The following is a 9,258-nucleotide window of genomic DNA, read 5'->3' as shown; positions in this document are numbered from 1 at the left end:
AAGTTTGGGGTTTTTTGCTTAGCAACTACAAAGATTACTTTGGGCTCTTAGGGAAAACATTATTGGACCAAGTTTCAAGATGTTTCAAGATATGTTTTCCTCTTAGGAGATTGGGTTATATAGCAGGCCTCTAGCGGTCAGCAGCAATCCTTTGTCATAAAGATGATTGCATGTTTGAAGAGATGATACGATTTCTTTTTAAAATGGTGATAAAGCTTAATGCATCAAATGATATTGCATTAATTATCTAAAGCAAAAATTACTAGACACACAATCATATTTTAATATCATTAAGAGAGAGTACAAAGCATTTTGATTTATGAAGATATCCCTTAAAACTTTATAAAACAGATGGCTTGGCATCAGTAGAAAATCACCATAGGTTTTGACCGTGGCTATAGATAAGATATGGGGCCTCAGCTCACCGCCCTCTCTCCTGTGTGGGGAGGTGAAATCCAGCCCATGTGGTTTATGGTCTGTGTTGCCTCTGACAACAGCCTCCTCCTCTGTTCACCCAATGTACAGATTCCTGAAATCTGAGACAGTGATGACCTGCTCATTTGAGGAGAGGAGGGTTTAGTTTCTCCCTTTTCAATAACATTTTCTATCAAGTCAGTGGAAAAAAGAAATTGCAGCTTCAAAATAGCTACATAAAAGCATCTATGTTGCACTGTAGCACTGTTGTAGCACTGTCGTCCCGTTGTTCATCAATTTGCTCGAGCGGGCACCAGTAACATCTCCATTGTGAGACTTGTTGTTACTGTTTTTGGCATACCTAATAAGCCATGGGTAGCTTGCCAGGCTCTACCATGTGGGTGGGATCCTCTCAGTAGTTTGCTGGGCTTTCCAAGAGGGAAGAAGGAATTTAACCCGGGTCAGCCACTGCAAGGCAAATGCCTTTCCCACTATGCTATCGCTCCAGTCCAAAAGCTTCTATAAGAGTCCAAAATGACTTGTTAGTTCATCCGTCAATCATCCTCAAAACACAGTCAAGAAGGAAGGACAATTTACTGCAGTATATCTTAATGAAGATACCAAGTAGTACATGAATGCAGAAAACTTTTCTGATCATGGGGAGAACAGGAACAAAGCAATTCTCCCTCAAGAAGCTTACATTCTGGTGGAGAAGACAAAATCAATCAGCAGCTAGTATGTCAAGTGACAACCAAGTGTTCATGTAGGTCATCTGAGAAAGGTTTAGAGACTGCAGTGTTGAAAGAGCAGCACTGGTTTTGGATAGAGCTGTCAGGAATGAGCTTTTGTAGAGAAGTCATTTGAGCCAAGATCTGCATAGAAAACAGACAAGTGGGCAAGGAAGAGGTGCAGGGATCATCTCAGGCAGAAAGAAAGGAAAGTGAAACGGTCCTCAAATGGTACAGGTTGCTTCCCTTGCTCACTTCTATTGTTCTAAATGCCTATAAACAAAATCCCCCAAAGCACACCTTTTTAAAAATGAACTTAAAAAATAATTGTTTAGGATGAACCAAGAGCCTCGGCACGAGAAGCAGAGCCTCCCGCCTACTGACTGTGATCCTGAGGTCTCCTAACCCATTTTGGCACCAGAGCAGATTCTTGCAGCCATGCATTTTGACTGCGAACCGAACTACAACCTCGTGCAGCCCGGGGAGGGATTTTTTTCCCTCTCCACCCCATTTTTCTGAGCGAAAATGGCGGCAGCGGCAGCAGCCACGCGGTGTGAGCCACCCTCTAAGACCCCTACACCAGGAGGCAGGACTTTCTTTAGTGACGTAGCCTGTAGGTGATCCTGGGAGGGGAGGTGTTCCCGGCGCGCCTTCCGCCCAGAGATGAACCAAGAGCCGCGGCACGAGAAGCAGAGCCTCCCGCCTACTGACTGTGATCCTGAGGTCTCCTAACCCATTTTGGCACCAGAGCAGATTCTTGCAGCCATCCATTTTGACTGTGAACTGAGGTAAAATATTAGAAACCGAAAACCGCGCGGCCGCTATTGCGGCCGCGCGGACTCAAAGTCTTCACTTTTACCAAGGAAGAGAAATTATTAGGTGATGCTTATTCAGCAGGCCTGATTGTTGGGGAAAATTTCCAATCAAGGATAGTGAGTTCTGTATGGAAATATGAAATGTACTCAATATATAGAGAGAACAATGGGAATATCATCAACTACTTAGATGGGGGCTGGGTTGGGAGGGGGGTGTATTGGGGTTCTTGGTGGTGGAACGGGTGCACTGGTGAAGGGATGGTGGTTTAATCAGTATTTGACTGTGACTTAAAAAAAATAATAATTGTTTAGGATAATAATACTTTTTGAAATATTTTGTCGGGATTTTAGATCCATCTAACTCGGAGGACGGTCAGTGGTAATCAAAATTATAAATAGAATGAAAAGTAAAGAAAGAAGTCAGCAGGGCGTGAGAGATAGCTCAGTGGGCAGAGCACAAGCTTCACATGCAGGAGGTCCTAGTTCAATCCCCAGCATCACATGGTCCCCGGAGTATCAGCAGGAGTAACCTCCTGAACAACAAGCTGAACACTGTCCTGAACACTGTCAAGACACAAAGAAAGCAGTCAATATTTGGCTTCAGACTGTCAAAGAGAGAATTTTCTAAGTTCTTGAAGCTCTCTCACTTATATAATCACTCACTCCATCATAGAATTCTACTATAAGCAGTAAGTGGTGAGGACTCGGTTAGACCTCAGAGAGGAATGAAAATCCATCCTCTTTTTCTAATGGTGTTTGGAGGAAAAGAAAAGATCAGATGAAGTCAGATTCCTGTAATCTCAATTCGTCTTCTTAGGGAAAAGGTCCATATTTTTTTTTTTTTGCTTTTTGGGTCACACCTGGAGATGCACAGGAGTTACTCCTGGCTCTGCGCTCAGGAATCACCCCTGGCGGTGCTCAGGGGACCATATGGGATGCTGGGAATTGAACCCAGGTCAGCTGTGTGCAAGGCAAATGCCCTACCCACTGTGCTGTCACTCCAGCCCCCAAAGGTCCATTTTTTTAAAATTTATTTATTTTTAATTAGTGATCACCGTGAGGGTACAGTTACAGATTTATACACTTTTGTGCTCATGTTTCCATCATACAAAGTTTGGGAATCCATCCCTTCACCAGTGCCCATTCTCCACCACAAGTAAACCCAGCATCCCTCCCACCCTCCCCAATCCCATCTCCCCCCCACCCCACCCTGCCACTGTGGTAGGGCATTCCCTTCTGTTCTCTCTCTCTCTAATTAGCTGTTATGGTTTGCAATAAAGGTGTTGAGTGGCCACTGTGCTCAGTCTCTAGCCCACATTCAGCCCGCAACACCCTTCCCCCGCATGGCCTTCTTAAACTCTAGGAAGGGCATCAGAAACAGAGAGTTCTGGAATTAGTGGACACCCTCCCTGGAGCATAGGGAGGCTCCAGGTAGAGTTCAACAAGAGGTGAGTGCCTTTGTGCAGTGCTAGTGGAGACACGTAGCTGGAGAGATGAGTCCCCACAGCTATGTCTGCCCTCAAGGGAGCTCTGGCCCCAGGACCCTTCTTTGAATGACCCGAGGGCACTGCTGAATCTAAGAGATTGTAGACAAGGATGACTTATTTCAGATGGCAGGATGTGCACTAGCCATTCTCAGGGTCTTAAAGACAATAAAGTCCTACCCAGAAGACCAGCAATAGTTTGCCACTTTTTATTTGGGGGCCATATCTGGTGGTGTTCAGGTCTTACTCCTTTCTCCTACTCAGAGATCACTCCTGCCGAGTCTCAGGGGACCATATGGATTGCCTGAGATAGAAACTGGGTCAGCCGCCATGCAAGGCAAGTACCTTATCCACTGGACCATACCCCTCTAGCCCCAGTAGTTTGCCTCTTTAAGACTCATGTTTTCATTTCTCCCTGTGGTTGAATCCATAAGTCAGTGAGACTGTGAGAGACTGCCTGGGGGAGTAGTAGCCTCAGGATTGGCACACTAAGAAAGAAACTAGGGGAGTTCTCGCCACCCCCAGTCCACCACCATCACCCCTTACTCTTTGAGATGAACAGCTGACTTTCTCAAATTTATGTCAAGTGGCTCCGCAAACCCACTTCGGGCTGCCTTCCAAGCCCATTGCTGCCTCCAAGTCCCTCGCACATAGAAATTTTGCAATCATCGGTGGCTAACCATATACCATTTTGAACTCTAAACTCTTAAAACGGGCACTTGAACTTTGAAGTTCTGAAGTTTTCTTTTCTGAGGCAGGGAATAACAGGCTTCCATTCTACTACTAGTGCTTTCTGATGCTATCTCTTCTGGATCAGATTGCCTTTTCAGCTACACTGAAATTCCATCTTCCTCTCTCACAAAAGGTGGAACTTCTGGGAATAAGGGCCATGAATTCAGTCGTTTATTCTGGGTATACTTTCCTGTGCTGTCCCTGTTTATGCAGACAATGTATGTGAAAAAGAATTGTTGAAGCATATGACTGACCAAGGGATAGAAGACTCAAGGCATAAATCTTGAGTTATTTAAGCAATGCCTCAGCACAAATAACTGTCCCCCTTTTCTGTCTTCTGCTGCATCACAGCAGGTAAGTTTAGATGCTCGTAGCTAAAGAAGAATCTCTGACACATCTCCCTCCCTTTTTTGACCCCCTTTCTCCCATAGTGTCACGTTTGTTTTGTTCATGATGCATTTCTCTATCGTGTTCCTCTAGTTCCCTCTGAAATGTTCATTCTTATGTGACTTCACCATGGCCTACCTTCAGGGACTACGTAACTGGGAAGAACGGCTTCTCAACATTTTTCTGACTAGTAAGGTTTTGCTTGATAAAAATGTAGATTTCAGGTCCCACAGACAACTCAGAGCGATAGTACATTGGGTAGGGCATTTGCCTTGCACAAGGCCAATGTAGACCCCCATGTCTGCCAGGAGTGATCCCTGAGCCCACAAGCAGGAATAAGGAGGAAAATAAAAGAAACTGTTCACTTCGCAGGCTTTATTTTTATTTTACAAGACTTGTGGATGATTATGAGGCAATCTAAAAGTTAAAAAGTTAAAACACAGATTTATTCTTCATTCTTCTATTCTCTCTTTCCCTTCCTCCCCCCCATGCTTTCTCTCCCCACACTCCTCTTCTAGCTTGACCCCAGTGATGTTTAAGTGCATCGCCACAGCAATACCCTAACCATTAGGAAACCAACTTGGGCACAGGCTGCTGGAGCAAAACTGCCACTTGAGCTTTGAAAATGTAGACTGCAGACTACAGAATGTTAAAGAGCCAGGAAACCCGAAAGTAAGCACAGCTGGGATCCATAAAGCCCCCTCCCTTTTTGATTCAGGGAGAAACATGAAAACAGCTGACCCATTGCTCCAGCATTTCTTTTCCATGATCTGGAGCGTGTGATAAATGGATATTTAAAAGCTGACATTGTCCTGCCTCCTTTATCCTTCACCACAATATACTCACTGATTATTTTTTAAGAAGCTTCCATCCTGTAGCTCTGATGAAAGAAGAAAAAGAGGCTTAATTGTAACTTTATGAGTCTCTCTTAGTAGAACAGAAGAAATATCCTCAAAGCCTGTTAGCTGCAGAAGGAGGTAATACAGACAAAGTCTTTTCATTGTTTCATTTGTAATAAACCTGTTTTAGAGGAAAGCTGTTTAGAAATAGACTTTTTAAAAACTGCAATCAATATTACTAAAAGATGAATATATTTAAAGTAGCTAATAAAAATATACTTGTTACATTCCCCAAATCTGTGATTTTAAAGGAATTTTGTATTAGTAACTTTTTTTTGAGTCAAATAATGAATTAATTTTTAGGTTGGAGAGAATCTCAATAGGCTGAGAGCATGTTTTGCCTACATATCTGTGTTCAGTCCCCAACATAACATGGTCCACAGGTACTACTGGGAAAATAGTCCCTGAGCATGGCCAGGTGTGGTCCTCAAACCAAAATAACAGTAATTATAATTGATTTTAATGTGCAAATATTCATCTTACTGTGCCTTGTATTTGCTTATGACAGTTCGTCAAAACTCTGTTTTCCCTTAAGTAGATAGATATATTTCTGGCTAGCTGAGTTTTTTGCTTTAAATATGGGCAATGCAAAAAAGTACAATCGAAACAACATCTGCACATGTATGTTCATCGCAGCACTGTTTACAATAGCCAGAATCTGGAAAAAACCCGAATGCCCCAGAACGGATGACTGGTTGAGGAAACTTTGGTACATCTATACAATGGAATACTATGCAGCTGTTAGAAAAAAGGAGGTCAAGAATTTTGTAGTCAAGTGGATGGGCATGAAAAGTTTCATGCTGAGTGAAATGAGTCAGAAAGAGAGAGACAGACATAGAAAGATTGCACTCATCTATGGTATATAGAATAACAGAGTGGGAGACTAACACCCAAGAACTGTAGAAATAAGTACCAGGAGGTTGACTCCATGGCTTCGAGGCTGGCCTCACGTTCCGGGGAAAGGTCAACTCAGAGAAGCGATCACCAACTACATTGTAGTCGAAGGCCATGTGGGGGAAGGGAGTTGCGGGCTGAATGAGGGCTAGAGACTGAGCACAGCGGCCACTCAACACCTTTATTGCAAACCACAACAGCTAATTAGAGAGAGAAAACAGAAGGGAATGCCTTGCCACAGTGGCAGGGTGGGGTGGGGGGGAGATGGGATTGGGGAGGGTGGGAGGGACACTGGGTTTACGGGTGGTGGAGAATGGGCACTGGTGAAGGGATGGGTTCCAAACTTTGTATGAGGGAAGTATAAGCACAAAAGTGTATAAATCTGTAACTGTACCCTCACGGTGATTCTCTAATTAAAAATAAATAAATTTAATAAAAAAAAAAATAAATATGGGCAATGCCAGTAACCATGGTCACCACATAAGAAACAACACTAGTTATATGCAAGTTCACTGGTGAGTATCACAGTTCATAAAAAGAAAAAAACTGGTAGGTAGAAAGAGAACTGAAAAATGCTATTTTGCTCTAGAATTTTGTCAGATGTCTAGGCATTATGTCCAAAACCTAGATACTTCTTTCATTTGGAAAAAAGAAAAAAACTTTTCAATTGTTTGCAAACCAACAATTCCATTTTATTAGAAGTTCCCCCAAGAGACCTAACTTTGCTGAATTTAAATCATTTATAGACAAATAGCTCTCTCAAGATGTCTGTGGGGGGGTGGGGAGCAGCAGCATCCACTGAAAATTATCTTCAAATACCGCCTCTAAGTCTGGACTTTGCATCAAGATCTGGCAAGCAGACAGCACTGAAATTGTCAGCTCTGAAATAATCACAGACTGCTGACAGAGATTTTGCAATTGAATTTAATGCATATTTCTCCCTTACACAGCAATCCCAGTGTAAGCCTTCCTCTTCTCATGAACTTTTATAACAATTTTATTAATTGTCACCAGACCCCCCTCAGCTGTATAAACTCACAGTGGGAAGTATAGTCAAGTGGCTGAAGCTGAGAACATTAAAAAAAAAAAAACCTCAGTGATGAGCAAACGGAAAGAAGTGTCACTTCAAGAAAGAAAGTGTCACTCCCTGAATAGCTTCAACATGCCCATCTCAGGCTTGATAAACATCTCTTTTTTATTAAATATTCACTGGAAGTAGTTTAACATAAAGGGATAAAAAAAAAAGATCTTTTATAGCCTTGAAAGGTGAGTACCAGATCAAAGCAAGCGGCTTGGAAGTTCCTTGACTGAAATTCATTCCACCAATACAGATGGAAAACCCATTTTTCAAAAATTCAAATCTATTCACAAATAAAAATAAGCCACTAGGTTTTTAAGAGCTCTGGGCTGTGTTATGTGGAACATCAGGAACCAATTAAATTCTTCCCTCTTTCTTGTTTATCCTAAATAATATGGTCTTTCCCCTCCTCTGATTATACCAGCTTCGTGTCCCCGTGGCAAGGTCTGCTCTCGAACTCTCTGTGAAAACTCTTTCTCCCTAGCACAGACATGGTCAAACACTCGAAAACTTGGATTTCATCATGCTAAGGAAAAATCGCTCACTGACCCCCTTGTATCATGTAGGATTCTCTTCTGCCCCTAGGGAATAACGGGCAGAGGGTAAATGACCGGGCACATTTCTGTGAATCTTGATGTCTGACCACTGACAAAGATTCTGCTCTTCATTTTGCTTAAACTTTTCACCTCCCTCCTGAGCTTATAATGGAACATACTCTTCATGCTCTGCTTTTAGTTTTCCTCCTTTTAGACGTGCGCACATGGTTCCGTCAGTTCTGAGAGGCTTAAGAGCTCGACTTAGCGCTGTATTGTGAAATATAGATAAATGACATCAGTCCTTCCAGTTACTCTCCAAAAGCACACTCCTCAGCATGTCTCCTCCCAGTCTGCCAACCAGGCCCGCAATGCCAGTCAGGGTATCCTGTCTCATGAATATCCGTTAACAAACCTCCCTATCTGCTTCCAGGGCAGATTCCTCTGAGCAGGGAAAGAGCGACTCATTTATTTCATGAAACCACAAGTCCCAGGGCCCTTCACTTTGCCATACACAGATGTGACCATCTTTATACATTTCCATAGAAAACAAATTGGGTAAGAGAAGGAGCTTGGGCCAGTGCTCTCAGACTTGATTTAGAGCGAATGAGACAAAACAGGGTCCTGTGAAGTGCACACAAGGACCTCACAGACGTTTTGGTTTCTCTGACCTGAGAATCGCAATCAGTTCAAAATTCAGTCGTGTGTCTTGCTAATGACTCTGTCAGGAAATGATAGGATATATGATCTCAAAGCCAAAATGTAACTTGCCACTTATGTCCGCCATCATCCCAAAGCTTCTTTTTACCATCCCATGTGGCTCTGCAAGCAACACTTTTTCCTTAAAAAAGGTTTTCACTATTCCACTCGTGTCGACTCTAGTCCCCTAGCTCAGAATTCTTTCCTAACTCAACCGCTGGATTAAATTATGTACCTTCAGGGACAGTGGGTTAGCCCTTTGCTTTCTGTCTCCAGGATAAAGCTACTTTCTGTGCTTTTTTGAGAAAACAAGCAGTAGCTGTCTTCCTCAAAACTGCTCAGTGACCCCCGCGTCACCAGCTGGGTTGAGGTTGCCTCATTGGTTTTATTCTCATGTGGGTGTGGGTGGTGACAAAGTGTAGTGAGTGGGGAAAATCGGAAGAGGAAAAAGGGAACCTAAATCTGGTCAAAGCTCTTTAGCAAAGAGGGCTCCTCATTTCAAAAAACTTCAATGTTCTGAACCATTAGCAAGACAGCAGAAAACTGTCTCGCTGTTTTTTAACAGAAGGACAATGCTCCATGCACTTCAGAGAAC

The 9,258-nt window shown here is 43.0% G+C and overlaps 1 pseudogene; it reads left to right on the top strand.

Moving 5' to 3' along the window:
• Positions 1-361: 361 nt before the first annotated feature.
• LOC129401060 (small nucleolar RNA ACA64) lies at positions 362-466 on the top strand (annotated as a pseudogene).
• Positions 467-9,258: the final 8,792 nt, after the last annotated feature.

This window comes from Sorex araneus, chromosome 1, assembly GCF_027595985.1.
Source record: "Sorex araneus isolate mSorAra2 chromosome 1, mSorAra2.pri, whole genome shotgun sequence".
In the NCBI taxonomy this organism is placed as follows: domain Eukaryota; kingdom Metazoa; phylum Chordata; class Mammalia; order Eulipotyphla; family Soricidae; genus Sorex; species Sorex araneus.
This window is presented reverse-complemented; position numbering and strand designations above follow the sequence as displayed.